This window comes from Chaetodon auriga, chromosome 6 (assembly GCF_051107435.1).
Source record: "Chaetodon auriga isolate fChaAug3 chromosome 6, fChaAug3.hap1, whole genome shotgun sequence".
In the NCBI taxonomy this organism is placed as follows: domain Eukaryota; kingdom Metazoa; phylum Chordata; class Actinopteri; order Chaetodontiformes; family Chaetodontidae; genus Chaetodon; species Chaetodon auriga.
In genome coordinates, this window is record NC_135079.1 from 26,957,974 (window position 1) to 26,978,803 (window position 20,830).

The following is a 20,830-nucleotide window of genomic DNA, read 5'->3' on the forward strand; positions in this document are numbered from 1 at the left end:
TTAATCATCACACAACCTGCACCATTTCAATGTTGTGGATTCAAAGTTCCACGATTTGACCCCCTTCATCGGTATTGAATGAAACTCGCTATTTATGTTCAGGAGCACAGGATGTCTCCATTGAGTTTAGTCAGGATTGCACACACATTAGTGCCGGGCGGTATACCGGTTCACACCTAATACCGGTGTAAATTTTGTTATGATGTGCATTTTTAATATACCACCATACCGGTGTATTTGAATACACAACATTCAGAAAACTGCGCGGCATGACACCGTTTCAGACGGGACCCTTGTCAATGTTGCGCTTCTAAACACGCAGTGTGAGAGGTGTGGTGAGGGTAAACTGTGGAACACAGGAAAAGCAAAAGAAAAATTGAGACAAATGTCACTTCAGGTCTTCATTTTTCACTTCATTCTACAATATTTCCTCATCATGACAGTAAAATAAACCATCCTAAGTCAATCTACTGCAGTAATTCCTCTCTCAACCAGTAGAAAATGTTGTGAACACCCGATTATGCATGAAAAAAAAAAAAAAAAAAAAAAAAGTCATATACCGTGAAACCGTTATAATTTTGAAAAATACTGTGATATACATTTGTTTTGCCATACCACCCAGCACCAGTTACCCACATTTTCTGGATTCAGGTTTGTCTGGGCTCAGATGTGTTGCCATCCAACTCATTTTGGTTCCGGTTCTTTGAGTCAGGTACAAATTGTAAGATTCACGAGGAGCTCTAGTCAGAGCGAAGGATCAACTATAGATTAGCTCTGGTTGTTAATATGACCAATTCAATTCAATTAGGGTTAGGGTTAGGGTATGTTATTTATATAGTACCAAATCACAACAGAAGTTGTCTCAGGACCGAGTACAGGCCATACTCTTTATCTACAGAGACCCAACAATTCTCCTAGAGCAAACACTTGGCAACCTGCTTGCTGACACAGACTGCAGACTTAGTGAACTCGGTGAAAGATAATTCCTTCACTGATTGTAATTTGCTGCCCCTGTCACTCATGTTGCACTTTGTGTACATACTTCTGGCTCAATGAGCTGCTGAGTTTTATGACATTTTCAGATTTAAATTAAAATAAGTTAGATTATTAGGGAGTGCCACCCACACTAAGGACATTTCATTAGATAGTGCAGGAATATCTGAGAATGTGTGTGGCAGCCAGCCCTGGCTGTAAATTGAATAAAACAAAAACAAAATATGAACATTTCCTTTAGAGGATAACTTCTTTAACTTTCTTTTTCTTTTTCTGGCACTTATCTCTTTTCCTTAGCAGTAAACACAACTGAGTAACGGTGCAGCTTGTTACCATGGAGAATCGACACAGAGCTGGGATGTCAGGGCAGAGACAAAATCTAACTCCACAGACACACACACACACACACACACACACACACACACACACACACACACACTTGTGTTTTAACATGCAGACATAAATGTGCATCATGCGTACACACAGACAAAGAAGAGTGGTGAAGCAAGCAGGGACTCCCTTTGGAATTAGTAACAGATCTAGAATTACCTCACTGTTACAGAGCCAATGAGTCACTGTCTACGTCTATCTCACTTACACACACTCACACACTCCTTCTGCATCAGGCTAGCAGGAACAGCTGTCATTCTTCTGAGGAAAAGCTGAGCTCCATTCACGAGCCATGTGCTGGTGATGCTGTGTCAGGACAGTAAAAACAGCAAAGACCTAGTTCTGGTTCCAGGATCTAGTAGATCGAAGATGGTGCTGCAGATGGCCGAGGTCTGGTGCAGTCAGAACAACCTAGAGTTGAACACGCTAAAAACTGTGGAGATGACATGGATTTTAGTAAAAGCGTCTCAACGCTATCTATCACCATTTTCAAAAACACCGTTTCCACTGTGGAAGAAGGTTTCTGGGATTTACTATCTCCCAGGATCTAAGGTGGACTTCAAACATAGCCTCAATCACCAAAAAGGTACAACACGAGGATGTCCTTTCTATTCTTTTCTCATCCTTCATTATCTGGTTTGGGCCTGACATCAAACAGGACAAGAACAGACTGTAACAGACTATAAGGACTGCTGAGGAAATCACTGGTGCCAACATGCCCTCCATTCAGCACTTAAACACCTCCAGACTGAGGAAATGGGCAAGAAGCATCACTGCAGACCCTCACATCCTGGACACAACCTGTTCCAACTTCTCCCCTCTGGTAGACACAACAGATCACTGAACAACAAAACAACCAGATACAAAAACGGTTTCTTCCCAAAAGCCGTCACCCTGATGGATGAGTTAGCTAGACATACAGTGTCACTAACCCTCTGATACGACAATACCCACTAACTGGCCATTTACCATCCAATAATGACCAGTTTTTAACATGTATATTCATCACTCATTGTCACAGTCAACATAAATCCCTATGTATGCAATTTCATTGTATATAACAGCTGTGTCCCAATTCAGCGGCTGCATCCTTCGGAGGACCCAGCCTACGCGGTCTCCGGAGGCAACGGCTTTGGAGGCTCCTCCGTCGGCCACATCAAATATCAGTCAATGGGACGGTCTAGCCTTTGGAGCATTTCCTGATTGCGTCACGATGGCATAGCTTCTTCCCTCCTAACCCGGGAAAAACACAGGTACAGGGTGCAGAGATGAGCCCGGACAACTCCTGTCGCTTGTAAGAGGAGCGAAATGTAGGCTATTATACAACTTACGAGAAAAAATTCACCTGATGTGAATATCTTCACAGTTACAATAAGATATTAGTTGACATCCGAGCTTGTAACATTTGTAAGTGAAGGGTTTTAATAAGGCTAACAGTTAACTGAGCTCCTCAACAGGTCGCCATTGTTAAAATAAAAACAATTGGTGCGCAAAGCATCTTGGGATATGGGAGGCCGCGAAGGATAGTCGCGATGCATCCTCCGAATACAGGGAAAAGGAGGACACATTTGTTGGCTGCATTTGGAGAAGCCTTCAAATTTGGACAAATTGGGACAAATTGGGACAGCCTTCGCGCAGCGTTGTGATGTAATCGGCCTTCAAATTCCTCCTCCGAAGGATGCAGCCGCTGAATTGGGACCCAGCTATTGTTTATTGCCTCATCTCTATGAACTGGAGTCAAAGTCCTTGTATATAGACATATACTTGGCCAATTCTTCTAATTACTGATTCTGATGAGGAGAGACCATATTCATCCCACTTTCGATGGAGCAGCTCTCATTTTTGGAAATCTGAGAACTGATCTGAGTTTACTACTGAACCAGAACCATGACAGCCCACAGTTGAGACCAGTTGTGTTGTAAAAAGCGCTTTCAGTGGTAGTGAGGGCAGTAAAGCACTATACAAATACAGTCCATTTACCATATAATAAAATTGAAACCATCTCTGTAATAGCACAACAACAACAACAACAACAACAAACAACAACAACAACTTTTGTGGACTCATAAACAGAGAGCTCCTAACTTAAATTTTTGGCAAGAGTCCTATCTTAGGAGTGATTTAGGAAAATTCTGAGCTTTGAGCAAGGAAGGGACTGAAACTTTTTATGTTGGTGAGAAGGTGTGGTTGATCTCGTTAGGTATGATGCATATCTTTGAAATATGTGATTGCTTGATAAAAAGATAGGACATTCTTTGTGATGATGGACAGTGAAATTGATAGGCCTAATCACAGAATTTAGTCTTATATTATGCAACAACGTATTTTATGTGAACATCTCTGCTGAATAAAATGTAAGCCACGCTTTAAAAGTAGCCTACAAAATGTTGAAAACACAGGTCTACTTGTGCAGTTTACAAACTGATGTATTTATTTGTTTATGTTATGTCATGCAGGTAATTTTAGTGGATGATTTATTTGGTGGGGTGTCCCCTGTTAATAGGCCTCACCTTTCATCAATTTCCATGATTGCTGGCCAGCGTAAAGTAGCTGTGTAAATTGACATAGCTGCCATTAATATAACTCTGCCGTCCATTAAACCAACAGTGAGGAAGCCTGTAATGTCCGTGAATGCAGTTTTGTGAGCCTGTATTGCTCCACAATATGAGGCTGTTACAGTGCTGTAAGAGCACTGTTTGTGTGATCACTCTGCTGATGGAAGGTTGAACCTAAATTTTTACAGCTGCCAAGTATCTAAGTGTTATAATCACTTTAATTTTTGGTGTTACATCGTTACATCTGCTCAATGTAACCCGTAGTGTTTCAGTAAATGTCATTCCTCTCTTTCCATCATTTTCTCCTCAGCTTAAGACTCTTAAGCCTCTTAAAAGTCGTCCTTCGTAACAGTTATAATATTAATTTATTTTGTCTTACTGAAACCTGGCTGTGTCACAAAGAAGCCTAAATCAAGATACTGCCACCTGCAATATTAACACTCACATTCCTCAAGGTGCCTGCCAAGGAGTTACAATTTTTGATTCAAGCCTATTATCAACACTAGATCAACCTGATAGTGCTGTAACCAAATTTAAAGAAAGATTCCATTGACATTTAATTCAGTGCCATGTCTGAATATAACAGACATGATAACTTTAGTCCTTCCAAAATTGATCATTTTGCTGATAGTGCTCACTGTGTATGACACTTGATTCTTTGGTCCCTCAAAAAAAAAAAAAAATAAAAAATAAAAAAAATAATAATAATAATAATAATAAAAGAGTTATCTCCCACATATTGGAGCAATGTGGAGAAATTTAGTTTCGCCTGGCAAGACAGTTTTGAAAAACACAGACGGGCCCTCTGCAATTCCAGGGCAGCCTACTACTCATCATTGAAATTGGAAAATATGAACAACCCCATGTTTCTTTTAGAAATTCAGCACTGCAGCCAGGCTGACAGTGTCATAACTCACTTGAGCCATATATTTCTGTGGCTCTCAGTTATAATGACTTCAAGCTTCTTCAATGATATGATCTACAATTCTAACTATTAGAGACAAAATTGATTACCTCCTGCCCTAAACTGGTACCAATTTGTCTTCAAACACAGGAACATCAGAAACAGCTGTTAAACCAATATTTAAGATATAACTTTATTGATCCCACACTGGGGAAATTAAAATGTTATAGACAGCAATAATAGCAAGAAGAAAAACATGAATGAAAAGGTGATGTAGAAAAACAACAAATAGACAAAAGGGATGCAAAATAAAAAATAACAATATGTACAATATATACAAGAAGAGTATAAAATAATATCGCCTTGAATATTTGAATTGCACATGAAAGCTATAGATAATAAAACAACGTTTCGTACTATTGCTCAGTCAAATATATGTAACACAGTTGAAAAGTTTGTTTAGTCTGACCACCACAGTGTCATACAATGTTCTACAACAACAGTCTCCAGCACACTCCAAAGGACTTCTCAGCAGATGGAGTCAACTTTGGCCCATCTTGTACAAAACATCTATGCTGTTGGTCCAGTCCAAGTTTGCTGTTGAGGTAAAAACCAAGGTATTTGTACTCACCCACAATCTCAATATCCAAACCCTGGATGCTGAATGGTGTAGTCTGGGAACTGTCCTGCAGAAGTCTATCGCCATCTCTTTTGTCATGCTGGTGTTTATGTACATGTGGTTCAATTCACACCACTTGACAAAGTTGGTGATGACCTCCTAGTATTCCAGTTCCTTCTCATGATACATGTCCAACAATGGCTGCACCCTCCTTGGCTCATTTTTGTCCCCAGGTCTAAAAACCCTATTCTTCTTATGCAGCAGGGTCTCTAGTTCCAGGGACACCCAGGGTTTGTTATTTGGGAAACACACTACCTTCCTGGTTGGCACAGTGTTTTCCACACAAAGGTTTCTGTAGTCCATGATGAAGGTTGTTAAACCGTCGATGTCCTCTCCGTACAGACTGCACAACACTTCCCAGTCAGTGGTTTCAAACCAGTCCATCAGTGCCGTACTGGACTCGTCAGATCATCTCCTCACATACCTTATGGTTGGCGATTGTGTATTCACCATAGTATGTACCATAGCTCTTCCACCATCTTGTTAGAGAGAGATCTCACATTCCCCATAATAAGAGACGGTATGAATGGTTTCTCTTCTCACTGCACTTTGCTCCAGCTCTGCATCCCCTCTTCTTTCTCCTTACTTCCACAGGGATCTCCAGTTTCTCCAGCAGAGGTACCTTCGTGTTGCACGGAGCTAACAGCTGTTCTCGTGTGTAAACAATGGAGCCGTGGCTGAATTGATCTGCCAATGTGGTTTTAAATAGTCCAGAAAACAGTAAAAAGCATATCACTAGCTTCACCAACTGTACACCTGTAGGTGAACACGTTCGCCCAACACTAGTGATGGAAGAAACACAAAAAAAAAAGGCTCAAAAACACACTAAAGCAAAGAAAAGCAGTCGGAGCTGTTGTAACTAGCTGCCACTCTTACCACCTTGTGGCCTTCACTCAGTATCCAAAAGACTACAAACAAAGATGAACATTACAACTCAGCCCATGTCATACTGCACATATCACTTTATATACACTATATGGCTCAGGTGTTCACTTACACTTTTTTTACTTTTTACTGCACTTCCACTTGCTACCTATTACACGTCACTTGTTTACATACCATGTTGCACGTTTTAGTTTCATAGAAATTACTTGCACTACTTGCACATATCTCATACTGCTTATTCCTCATGCTAATTGCACTACCTGTATGTATTTATATTTTGGATTTTATAACAATTTGCACTTCTGGTTACATGCTAAACTGCATTTTGTTGTCTCTGTGCCGCACTGACAATGACAAAGTTGAATCTAATCTGATCTAAATCTCTTGCAGCGCTATTTTGATTATGATTTTCCTGATTAAGTGCACTTGACTCCCATCAATCTTCACTGACTTAAACCTGTTTCTTAGACCCCATCCCAACTAGTCTGCTTAAATAGCTTTTAACTTTAACTGAAATTCCTTTAAATTATGGAGTTATTGTCAACTATAGAGCTGTATCTAACCTCCCCTTTCTTTCTAAAATCCTTGCGAAAACAGTCCCGGTTGTGAATTTCTGCACAACAATACTTTGAGGATTTTCAGTCAGGATTTAGAGTGCATCATAACGCACAGAGAGCTATGGTCAAAGTTACATTTGACCTAACTGCATTAGACACATCCTGTGAACTAAGAATGTGTTAATAGTTTATTTTCATCAATTAACAAAATGCAGTGAATGAGCAGAAAAGAAATCAAAATCTAATCAATATTTGGTGTGACCAACCTTTGCCTTCAAAACTGCATTAATTCTTCTAGGTACACTTGCACACATTTTTTGAAGGAACTTGGCTGGTAGGTTGTTCCAAATATCTTGGAGAACTAACCACAGCTCTTCTGTGGATGTAGGCTTCCTCAGATCCTTCTGTCATGTAATCCCAAACAGACTCGATGATGTTGAGATCAGGGCTCTGTGAGGGCCATACTATCACTTCCAAGACTTGTTCTTCTTTACACTGAAGATAGTTGTTTGGGGTTGTTGTCCTGCTGCAGAATAAATTCAGGGCATCAGCTCCCTGATGGTATTGCATTATGTAAGTACCTGCTGGTATTTCTCAGCATTGAGGACACCATTAATCCTGACCAAATCTCCAACTCGTTTTGCAGAAATGCAGCCCCAAACTTGCAAGGAACCTTCACCATGCTTCACTGTTGCTTGCAGACACTCAATATTGTGCCACTCTCCAGCTGTTCGGCAAACTGCCTTCTACTACAATTACAAATTTTGACTTATCAGTCCAGAGCACCTGCTGCTATTTTCTGCACTCCAGCTCCTATGTTTTCGTGCATAGTTGAGTTGCTTGGCCTTGTTTCCATGTCGGAGGTATGGCTTTTTGCCTGCAACTCTTCCATGAAGACCACTTCTGGCCAGACTTCTCCGGACAGTAGATGGGTGTACCTGGGGCCCGCTGGTTTCTGCCAGTTCTTGCCATGGTGTATGACCTGTGACATCAAACTGTCTTCTACAACCTCGTCTTGGCAGCAGACGTTGGCTGTTCACTCAGTTTTAGTACTCTTTCACAACTATTTCTGTTTATGACCGTGTTTCAACCTCCATGTGACATAGATGATCATTCACACCTGTTTGGTAAATGGGTAGATCATACACCTGAGGATAATCATACAAAATCCCTGACTTTATGCAAGTATACCCATAAGAATTGATGCTGCTTTGAAGGCAAAGGGTAGCAACACCAAATATTGATTTAATTTAGATTTAGTACTTCGTTAACGTTTTAGGTCTCTCCCAGACAAAGATTTCGAGGCAGACTGGGATTTCAAGTTGTGCAGTATATACTAGCAGTTTTACTATCATTCATATTTATATTATTATTATAGCTGTTATTGTTATTATTGTCATTGCTGTGCATCTCTCTCTTTCTCCCTCTCTTTCTAAATCCAACTGGTTGAGGCACCTTGAGCCAAGTTCTGTTCAAGGTTTTCGTTTTTTCCTAGCGGCAGTTGCCAAGTGCTTGCGCATGGGTGAATTTTTTGGGTCTCTATATGGTGTAGTCTTGAGCAATATGGAAAGCGTCATGAGTCAACTGGTGTTGTGATTTGGCGTCACATAAATGAAAACTGAATTAACAAAAGCAAATCCATTAAGATGGAAACTGCCCCTGATGGACCTGCATGAGCTGCAAGTAACCCAGTGGTCCTGATTCATATGTAGAGAAGACTTTGAAGGATTTTAATAAAAATGTATTCTCTTTAGATGAAACAGACGGAATCATACATATCAATATAGTGAAAACTTCCATTTCACCAAAAAAAAGAGAAGAGGCAGTCAGGTTATTTAATGAGCAGTTGTGGTACAATACTTAATATACCACAAGGAAGAGGCTGATTAGCTCTAAATACAAATATAAACACAGGAGATCTTATTTATTAAGATAAGATAAGATAAGATAACATATTGACATATGTTACTAACTAAGTGATATCAGCAAGTTGCGAGTGTGTGGTGTCTGTTATGTCAAAAAGTTTCAGCATATATAATAATTTTGGACCACAAAACAGCAAAGGTAAGACATGATTGATGATCATGATCATGATCTTTATGATTTACTGAAGCTTTTTTTCTGCTACTCTGTAGCAGTACTCTGTGTCTGGAGGCAGACATCTTCATGATCAGCAGACTTGCTGCTTTCATATGATATCAGCTTGTGTGGTTTGCGTGAAGTGGTGAAATGGACATACTCTATTTTCATCATTTTGTTACATGCACGTATATTTCTGTATGAATTACTATGTTTCGTTTGGGTGGCAATGCTTGGTAGAGGCTTTTAGCTGAGTTTCTCCTCGTCATTCTGATATGCTACAAGTTAGGATTGGTGCTTCCTAGTGTGAGCATTGATCATCTGAACTGCATGCATCTCACGCTGCCCCCTGTGCAGGGGGCGCTCGTGATGAGGTTTTAATTGGTACAAGTATTTTCTGCTAGGTATTTCATATCTGGGATCCAATGTAATGATCATCTGCCTGAAGCCTTCTTTTTCTACAGTGTTAACCGGGACCATGTCTCTGGCTAGGTGGACAGTGATAGTGTGTGTAATCATGATCCACCGTTTGCTTTTTCTGTCATAGGGAGTCCCTCCAGCAAACGAATCTTGAAGTGATATTTGGCTCAATTTTTCTTTTACTTTTCTTGTGTTGATTTTAACTTCATACATTCTTGATATTCCAAGACATCCTTGCGGCTACGGTGGTGGAGCAAATTGCACGTTTTGCCGCCTCTGCCGACAACACTTGCTCTTTTTTATTTTTAAGTTCTTCTGTCTATCATGTTCTATTAGTTCTGCAGCTTCGATTTCAGATCTTTCAGTGTGAATCCCATCCATCTTCACCATAATGTAACACCAGAGCAGTAGTTTACCCTCACCACCCTGCACAATGCGTGTTTAGAAGCGTAACATTGAAAAGGGTCCCGTCTGAAACAGTGTTGTGTAGCACAGAGTTCCGAACACTATGGCGGTGTATTAAAAATTCATATCCTAACAAAAATATACACACCGGTATTAGGTGTGAACCGGTATACCACCCAACACTATTACAGTGTCCTTAAACTTTGATAAAGGCCAGTATAGTTATCCTAAATCCCAGTTCCCGTCACAGACAGCCACAGATTAGAAGTGAGACCACCGCATCCAGGTCAGTCAAAATCACCTCTTCCTGAAAATGTCTCATCTAAGATAGTGAATTTAGGCTAATTAAAGATAATGCTGTGATGTTTCATCAATAATTGCCTATTAAATTCATACAAGTGTGTTCACTTCTTCATTTTGAAATAGACCATCTGTTGTAAAAACATGACATCAGTCATGTCCACACAAAACAAAAGTAATTTGTCTTTGTGTCTGTGTGTGTGTGTGTGTGTGTGTGTGTGCATAAGTTGGTATGTAACTTTCCTCTTCATCAGGCTATGCCAGTGGGCATGACTAAATGCACACTGTTTGCACACCATCAGCTTGAATGTGTACATGATGGCAGGAAGCAGGAGAAGTAGCTTTGAGGGACAATACACTGTGTGTGTATTAATAAAATTATTAGCATTAACACAACAGACACACTGTTCTATCAGCACAGCTCTCTGATATCCAACTGATGTCACAACAGGAGCCCTCTGCACTTGTTAGGTTGTTTACGATCACCTGACGTTAAAGTCAGACAGAGGGTTGGAAGTGAAAACTGCAATGGATGAGATGAAGGGAAGTTCTTACTGTGCTATTTCATATGAAATTATGAGACAAAGGTATAAACCGAAAATCAGAACAAATGTTGGATGTGACTCTTATGCTATAAAGAGCTGAACTGAACGATTGGCCTGTTACTGAGGCAGTGGATATAACCAACTATGTGGTCATTCAGACATCTCTCTACTCTAGAAAACAAATGAAAGCAGAAAAAAGTATGGAGGCATACAACTATCTTGTTAGGGGTTGGGTCCACGACCTTGGTACCAAAGCGCTCTGGGATGACAGTCGTTTTGTTTTGTCAAGTGTACGTAGCTTTAATTGTCCAATGGATTAACCTAGCAGCAAACATTCAGCATTGTGGTGCTGACGGATGACGTTTACATCACGGTTGTTTGCTAGGTTAACCATTCTCAAAGGTCTGGCGAAACGCCAGTGAAGATGACGATTGTCTGGAAACAAGACAGGGTATGTTATTTAGGTACAGCAGTCAACAGCTGGCAAGCGTTAATTGTGTTGCTTGTAGCCATTACTTTAAGTCTTTCACCATAGAGTTAAAACAATAGCTAATGTTGCACTATCCACCATTAGCCGACTTGGCTCCTCCCAACAGTAGACACTTAAGAAGCAATTTCTTTCCACTATTTTTCAGTCAATTTCTTGCATTTTTCACCCTTATGAACAACAGTATTTAGCTCCTCCTGGTTCCTTGGTTTGATCGATCTGAGCAACCGTAAACAACGCAAAAAAAATGGCATTTTGAGTGTGTTATAGTGTTATAGTCCTGTGCAGAAAATCACTTCTGGCCCTCGATCTGCCCCACAACAAAAGAGTGGTATGACGCCATCTGCAAACAACCTAGTCATCTGTAATTATTAGCTGTTAGCCATATGCATGGCTTTGGAAGCCATACTCCTGCTGTAGCTTCAGCCATTATGATGCTTTGAACAGAATCATGTGGAGGAGTAGCTGCTCTAGAATAACAGTGCGCCAACAGACCTAGGACAAGCTGACCACCTACCTCTTAACAGAATGTGCATGAATGCATAAAATAATAAATAAAAGCAGCATTACAAATGCATTCAAATGTAACTGAGTAAAAGTAATGTTTTTTCTCTAAAAATCTACTTGAGTGAAAAAGTATGCCCAGCAGCATAGGGATCCATCAGTGGTACAACTGCCCTGATAAGCACAATTTACTCAAAAATGTGACTTGAGCACATGTAACAGTAACTGTAACTCATCTTGTGTAACCCACATCGAGTTACTCAAACATCCATACAACTGTGAGTGTATGTATTGGTAGCTACTTAATCTGCTGAAACTAATGCAGTCTAATTCAGTGCTTTATTCCAGGTTCACTGGCAGTCCTCTTTAGGAGGGTCTTCAGTGATGTGGAGAAGCTGGGCTATTGATAGTCGATTAGTCACCGATTATTTTTGCAATTAGGCGACTAGCCAGATCATACGTAAATTGCAGCTTATTGCACCAGCATGCAGCTGCTCTTATATAACCATCGTTAGCTTCCAGCTTGAAGTCTTTAAGGTATGTGCCAACTAAAAATAAAGACAATTAAGATGATAGTTCATTCAACTTTTAATGAACTTTGTAGCAACAAACAATTCTTTAAATGTAGCATAAAGTGCAGCTGAGTAAAATAAGGACAAGGCACTGGCCAAAAGAACACAAAAATAAATACTTCATTTGTCTCTGGCATGAAACATAACTACATTTTCAAGTATTGAATAGTACAAAATCAAATGAGCAAATGAGGTAGGTACTTGAAACTAAGTCATTATCCACAAAAATTAAGTTTTGGTCTCACTCAAATATAACAAAAGTGCATTTTGTGCTCAGTGCTCACAACTGTATTCAACTTTACTACACTCTGACTCTATATAATCCCAATCTATACAAGGCTCTTGTTCATAGCCAGGAAAGTTAGTATCTACATGTGCCGGAAAAAGGCTTGCTCTCTTTTTTTTCGTGTGTGGTAAGGCTAATGAAATCGTCATCGTTAATTTTAACGTTTACAGCTACCAATATAAGTAAGTAGCTCAATGTTTACTTTAATGTTAGCGGCTAACTAGCCAATTAGCGTAGCGAGACGACTGTCCCTCTTCGTCGTCAGAAGTTGAACCAGCCACAACGACGTGCTTCCTTTTCAGACACTTGTGCATTGCCGTCGTACTGCCATGGAATGCAAGTTCTGCCTTACAGATTTTGCATTGCACATGCTTGTCTTTCGTTTCGTGAAAATGCCCCCAAACTTTAGAGCTCCGTTGCCAGGTAGCCATGATACTGGTCAGGCAGTCCAGTGACGTCACGGCTGATGACAATTACCACTACTGTGCATGTGTGTCAAGGACAGAAAGGCAGACAAGGCAACGGAGGGTAGAGCGGTAGTTTTGAGAGAAAAACAAAGCTTCAAAAAAAAAAAAAAAAAAAAAAAAAAAACGACGACGTTGACCATCAAAATCGTCGACGACTAATTTAGTTGTCGACGATTTTGATGGTCAACGTAGTCGTGACCAGTCGACTACTCGTGGCAGTCCTAATCACCACTGAGGCCCTACGCTCAGTGGTGATGGCTGAGAATAGTCAAAGAAACAAAAAGAAACAAACAACAAAAAGAACTTTCAGTGCTCAGAATAATGCATGAAAATACTGCAATTACCACAAATACTAAAAAATCAGTTCTGGGACTAAATCTTAAACAAAGTGAACTGAAGAAGAAACATTTAAATGTCAGTAACTATGGTCAGATCTCCTAGAAATGAAATATATTGTATGCTTTAACAAGCTATATTCAAGAATTACACGATTACAATGGGTGGGTCACTTTACACATGTTCTGCCATTTTGGCTTCCTCTGGTCATACTGTAATCATCCTGACATTAGTATTGTGAACACAACACATCTACATGCTTCTCCCTCATTCGAAACCAAATTAGTTGGCCCTGATAAAACAAGACAGTATAATGTAAGTAACCATGAATCTACCATGTTTTAAAGATTATCTAGAACCTGATAAAGCTGTGTTTGATGAGGTCTTCCTGGACCTACCATACTCTCCTCATAGCATATGAAACCATCAGAGGAGGAAGTTATTCCTGGGCAGGTGTCATGCTTTAGTCAAGGAAAAGGCCTGAAGACAACACAGCAACCAGCAACCTTAGAAAGTCTTGACATCCATCAGACGATGTGTCAGGATGACCATTGTGATCCGAGAGCTTCATTGCAAGCTGACACAACTTCAGCACACAAGAAAACCTTCACTTCTTATATTAAAGCATTAAAGTTATAGCTTTGCTACTTAGTGTATTAAACCCAATTTATATTTCCAATTCATTGGCGTTTTATTTATAAAGGAGGTTTTGGTCACGTAAGGGTCCTGTGGTAGTAGAGAAATAAAATAAAATAGTCTTTTCACAAAGGTTTTATGAAAAACAGATTTTATGCTTGTAGAAGGGTCAAAACACCTTATCCATTTAACATCCTGAAAACAAAAATATGACCGGTCTGATGTAAGTAATGTATGAATAGAGAATAACACATGAAGTGGCTGCAGTAATCACTACACTATTTCTTTGATAACTTTTAAGTTTATTAGATGTCATTTTATGAGAAATATATATACTTGACTTCAGTGTCACATCTTCTATTTGTTTCATATTGAATTTCCCACACCCTGGCATTACTGTAAGTGTTAACATTACGCAAGTTACTGTGCACCATGTAACGTTACATGCTAACACATTACCTCTATATCTCTTCAAAATAGATACTTTCTACTTCACTGGGCTCTGTAGGCCACTCCTCACAAATGCACCTGTAAAGATAAATGTTTGACAAATGTATATGGTTTAGAAAGTTTATGCACAAATACTAAGCTAATATCACATGACAGAGACATATAAATGGTAGTATTTACCTGAGGAAAATGTGAAGGAAACCACTGTTGCTACTGTTTTTAATTTGTCCGTGATTTTGGGTCAGATTACCAGTCAATAGGGATGTAACGATATAGCAAATATTGTGATATCGCGATAGAAATATGGCCTGATGCCATATTGTTTTTGTTTGAACAGCAGAGGGCACAATCATAGTTATCATCAAGAAGACAAACTCCCACTATCCTTTGCATGAGAAACCAAGCAGTGCTAAAAATAAACCCAACAAGAAAATTATGGCAACATTTCCAGTTTTTCCCATTTCAAGAACTAACAATTGTTGAAAATGAAACTGAGAAATGCAAAATAACTTGCTAATACTGCCTGACAATGGTCAACTACACTACAGGAATCACATCAAACATGAGAAGCCATTTGGCACATCGCCACCCAGAAAAGCTCAAATCACAACAACAACAAAGCTTCAGCCAGGCCAAAGGAGCCTGAAAGAAGCATTTGGAGCCTCGCTGCCCCATAACAGTTTAAGAGCTGAAGAAATAACAGGATGCATCAGTGAACATACAGCCCAAGACTTAAGGCCGTTTTCTGTGGTCAACAACGATGAATTTCAGAGGGTAGTAAACACATTGGAGCCAACGTATACAATTCCACCAAGGCCGCACTTTAGTCCCACAGTGATGACAACACTCTGTACCAAGAGACAAAAGCTTAAGTGACACAAAGCCTCACAAGCTGCTCAGAGCTAGATTACAGTCACAGCTCATGTTATGACCAGAGAATGGGAAATGAAAAGTTTTGTCTCACAGATGCAGCCTCTTCTCCAATCACACACTGGATTCAACAGAGCAGAGGTTTTGAAATCTACTGTTTTGGAGTGGAACTCAACATGAAGAATAGCAACAATCATTAAGGTACTGCTGTCATTACAGACAATGCATGAAATATGGATGTAGAAGTAAGAGAGGCCAGACTGTCCCCATACAAAGTGCTTTACACACACTTTAAACCTTGCTTCAATAATAACAATAAGAAACTTTAGTTGTATAGCACCTTTTGTACAGGAATTGCAGCTCAAAATGCTTTACAAGAAGGAAATCACATGCACCAAGTGAGTGATTTACATAAAAATGACAAAATGGACATAATGTAAAAAAAAAAAAAGATACACATGATAATAATAAGGATGAACATAAAATAATAATAAAAAATAATTTCTTTCTTGCTTTTAAATATCGTAAAAGATATGTTATTGTGGCCTAAATATCAAGGTATTATCATATTGTGAGTTGTTGATATCGTAACATAGCAGTCGAACATTTACGGTTGTGAAATTTTTGGTTTACGAGTGGTCACTGATGTGAGATCCTTGGTAGACACGCACCTACACTCAGTCAAAGTGATTCCATGGCTGCAAAAGAAAACCACCAGGAGAGAAGACACGAAAGTTGGTGGCTGGTGCCTGCTTAGACCTTTGGGAACTGACCAATTATGGTGGACTTGGTTGGGGGGGTGACATAGCCTGCATAAATTCACCTGCGCGGGAGCTTAATAGTCAAAATAAAAACAGACAAAAGTGAGCAACGATGAGGCTCCTTTAATTGATCGAGGTAACTTAAGAGTTTTGTTTCTGACAGCGTAGCTCAGAACACTTCGCCAGGAATAATGCACTGGAGGTGAACGTGTAGTAAAACAGATCACCTAAAGAAAAATGATTAAAAGCTGACATTCATTCGTCCTCTCCTTTCAGACAGGTCAAACACACTGTGAGAGGCAGTAACGGCTGATTTCTGTGAGCAGCCACTGTCGTTAGTTTGAGTAAACATTATCGTTAGTCATTACTTCCTCGACAGCCATCACTGAGCCAGGTTATCCCTGTAACGCTGGTACAGAAAACAATGGCATAAGAGGTTTCTGTTGACCTGAACTGACCTGTTTTAAAAGTAAAATCGCCTTGTCTGGCAAGGCAGACGATGGCGTAGCCTGGCTAGCACTGTAACAGACATACAAGGCCTTGTCTTGCCGTAAAGCAGTGCCCCGTAGCATACTAGCTAGCTAAATCGGTGACTTGTTAGCTTGGCAAGTATGTGAACATGCTAAGAAACATACACCCTCAGGTTTTTAATGCACAGCTATGTGGGTGTTAACAACCGTGTTTGCTCACCATGCATGCCAATCGACCGTACACCGCACACAAGCGTGCATTTTAAAACATCAAGACAACTAACAAGCTATCGACACAGCTAGCCAGCTTTTTGCCAAGCACAGCTAGCTAACAGCCAACATTAACACCATGATAATGCGGGAGGCTAACGTGTGCTACAACAGGGCTGTCGTTTTTCCCCAACACACACTACACTCGAAAATCCAATGTTTCACTCACCACGACACACCCGCTTACCTCGGACGAAATATCCTTCAGCTCACTGCAGATTAATGGGTGAATATATAGCGAGGTAATATACAGGATCACTCTTTATCGTCTTTCATTCGTTAGCTCGGTACACACATTAGCACTGCTTCTCCTGTAGCAGAAACGAGACGCCAGTCGTTAAGTACCAGCTGCTCCAGAGCGCGCACAGTTACTGAACTTTGTCGCGGGAGCGCGCTCTGCACGATACAAACTGATATATAAATTAATAAGAAATTCCTGACCGAATTTCAGACTTTTATATTGTTTTTTGCTACTGAATAAAAATGAAAAATTAGTCCATAAATAAACACACTCTTTCCCAAAACAAACACACTTGCATTATCCTGAGAATCAGAATAAGATACACATATACATACACATACATACACACACACACACACACACACACACACACACACACACACACACACACACACTTAACTTCCACAATTCACTGTATTTTTGTCATACGTTATCTTTATCATACCCTTGCATCTGTGTTGTACTTTAATTAAAGGAAAACTGAACATAATGACGATTGAATGAGTGGCAAAGTCTGCAGAAACAAGCCCAGTTACTTTGAGCACTTTTACATATCCTGTAACTTTCCTGTGAGAAGCATCATTAACATTTCACTATACATTGAAAAAGTTCTAAAACCGGAACATTTGAATCATTGTGTTCCTTAATGACACACTATTTAATCTATCAAATTTGAACAACATTAGAGACCATTCCGGAACAGAGACACCACACTGACCACAAAAAAACCCTCTTCTGGGGCTTAATATAGCAGTTGGCCATTGAAAATAAAACCAAGTGCCACCTCTTGCATCTAATAAACAAGCTTTGCAATTCTCTGTGAGTTTCCAGTTCTGAACTATTACATACTTTTTTCAATACAAAATCCACAGTTCAACTACTAATGAATGAGGGCTTATCTCAACAATACACTCCTCTTTGGGATCCCAGGAAGTAAACAAAAATACTCTTGCGACTCAGGCCAACAAAAATTAACCCAGGTGCATCTAATAAACAAGTTTTGTCATTCTCCATGACTATCTGCAGAGCGGCTGAATTCTGACTTTTTACCTGGCAAGAATAGTCTCTCTCCTGGACTTCTTCCATTGGTGAGTAACATTAGACACACGCATTTTCTGAATTCATTAATATTCTGTGGGCTGGATGTGGTCTGCGGGGTACCAGTTGACAATATGGGCTGGTTCTGGATTGTTTCATTTGGTCCAGATGTGGACCAGAGTCCGGACTTTAAGAAGGCCTGTTCTACAATATTCGGTTAGATAAACACAAAAACTCAAACACAAAAAAACCCCACAACATAAGAGAATTTGGGCAGCTGTTATTATATTTATCAGCAAATTACAATAAGGTGACTCTCCCAGTCAAATGCACAACAGTTTGGAACTATCATCTATGACAGAAACAAAAACAAACAAACGCCAACATAAAGTCAGTCACTCAGCAGTTGAGAATGAAGCCATGTGATTCAGTCTTGATACCAATCATACATGTAACTGGGTGAGATTAAAGTTAAGAGGCCTTGATGCTTCTTTCATAGTAATCTGGAGCCTGGGACACACTACCCAGGCATTAAGGGAGTTCCCTCCCACCACTACCACCACCACCACCAACAGCATCAGGAGGAGGAGAGATTGGAAGCAGACAGAGAGGAGTGTGGGGGTGGGAGGGGCTACCCCGGCAGGGATTACGGAGAGGGATTGGTTATGTAAATACATTGTCCCAGTAGGCTAACAGCCACCTGAGCACAGACTCAGAAGACAAGAAAGGCAAATAACATACGGAAATATAGTAATTAAAATACTACAACTACTACTGTAAAATACTATAAATGACATAGTAAATATAATCATATTGTTATATTGCTAGCACTGGGCTCTAGGCATGGGATTTTTGGTTGGCCTACCACTTTGAAATATCTCAACTATTGGATGGATTGCTATATAAATCTATATAGACATTCATCATCACCACATTATGAATGCTAATGTCTTTGGTAATACATTGACTTCACCTCTTACGCCACCATGGGGTTGACATTTGTGATTTTCAGTGAAGTGAAATGGCCTGGGAGCTGAAAAATGGTGGGCTGGACATGGGCAGAGCCAGAGACCTCAGGCATATGGCCTGGGGCAGGATAGAAGTGGAGCCAGAGACTCAAGGCAGGCAGCCTGGGGGCAGAACCGAGAGGCAGAGCAGGTCTGGAGGATGACAAGGAGGCTGAAGAGATGGGTGTAGTCACTCGGGAGCTTGACCAGACGGCAGAAAAAATGGGCAGCACCACCTGGGCAGGAGGATCACCACACATGTGAAGCTGCTAAGGAGTAGGGACAGGAGTCTGGACAGCTGGATGAGACTGGTGGTGAAGACAGGACATCTCTGAGGGTTGGGCAGGAGGTTGGTGGCAAAGATGAAACCCCTCTGGAGGGACCCTGCTGGAGGCCAGAGATGTAGGCAGGATCTATCTGGAGGCTAAAGATCAGGACCAGAGTCTGGTGGTGAGTGCAGGACCGGAGAACAGTTGCAAGTGATCTGAGGTGGAGGCCGGCAACACTGCAGCAGCACTGGAGGCTGGCAACAGCAGGGCGAGATGCCTTGGAGGGATTCCCAGAAGGTAGCTCCAAGGTAGGATCAGATAGGGAACTGGCTAGTTCTATGTAACACTGGTCAACCTGCTGGCAATGACTGGGGCAGGGAGGGTTGTGCTCCCTTTGTTGGTTGTGGGGTTTGGGGTAGGGCATAGGACAGTAAATGCAGTGGAAGTACAGGTGGCTGTGAGGTGAATTTGATTGGAAAGGGAGTGTAAGTGGCTCTGGGGCACTCCATGGGGGCTGCAGACAAGGGGGCTTGCAGCAGGGAGGACTGGCTAGGTGGAGGGGCACATGAAAGTTGAGATTATTCACCCACATTTGGTCCCTCATGGGTTGAGAGTTGGGTTCTTTGTAGCCAGAGACGGTTTTCAGCCCCCCCCCCCCCCCCAAAAAAAAAAAAAACTTCATTGATGCTGTTTTCCTCCCTGATTCTCCTCCTCAGTTCCTTCTGCACATTCTTCAGCTCCTCTTTGTTTTCTAACCAAAACACCTTAATTTTTCTTGTGGTAAGCCTTTGTGTCAGGAGTACAATTGCAATCAATCATTTGGCATCAATCATTTGGCATTTTCATTTGGCATTTTATCCAAAGCGTCAGCCACCTGAACATACATGTACAGTGTGCCATCGGTGTGTGAATTTGGTGGCACGGTGGCACAGTGGCAACACTGTCGCCTCACAGCAAGAAGGTCCCGGGTTCGAATCTTGCTGCGGGCACTGGGTGTGTCCTCCACCATGCTTCGGTGCCTGCTGCTCGAGGAGGGCCTTTCTGTGTGGAGTTTGCATGTTCTCCCCGTGTTCACCTGGGGTATCCTCCGTAAAAATATACCCCCACTAAAAACATGCAAGAAGATCACCACCGGACCAATGGTGACACAGAAGAATGAGTCCCCGGGCGCCGGTCTGGCTGCCCACCACTCCTGGTCTGCCGCGGAGGAAGAACGACCAGGATGGGTCAAAGGCGGAAGACAAATTTCACCTCCGTGTGCTGTGTGCATGTGTGTGTGATAATAAAGGGGAATGTCTCCCCCTGATTCTTCTTCTTCTACATATGAACTATCCTGGGGCAAGATACAAAAGGCCCTAATGCGGTGTGTGAAATCATATGGTATATATTGGCATGTGGACTGCTGAGGCCAGGGATTGAACCACTGACCTCCTGATTGGTAAGCAACCACTCTA

At 41.0% G+C, this 20,830-nt stretch overlaps 1 protein-coding gene across 1 annotated transcript in view; it reads right to left on the reverse strand.

The window, feature by feature from the left end:
- The window catches only part of siah1 (siah E3 ubiquitin protein ligase 1), a 30,520-nt gene extending 13,356 nt beyond the window's left edge, over nt 1-17,164 (reverse strand). Inside the window, exon 1 of the mRNA XM_076732829.1 lies at nt 17,009-17,164. The gene's annotated coding sequence lies outside the window, so the exon portion shown is untranslated. The remainder of the gene's footprint in view (nt 1-17,008) is intronic.
- Between the last annotated feature and the right edge of the window lie 3,666 nt (nt 17,165-20,830).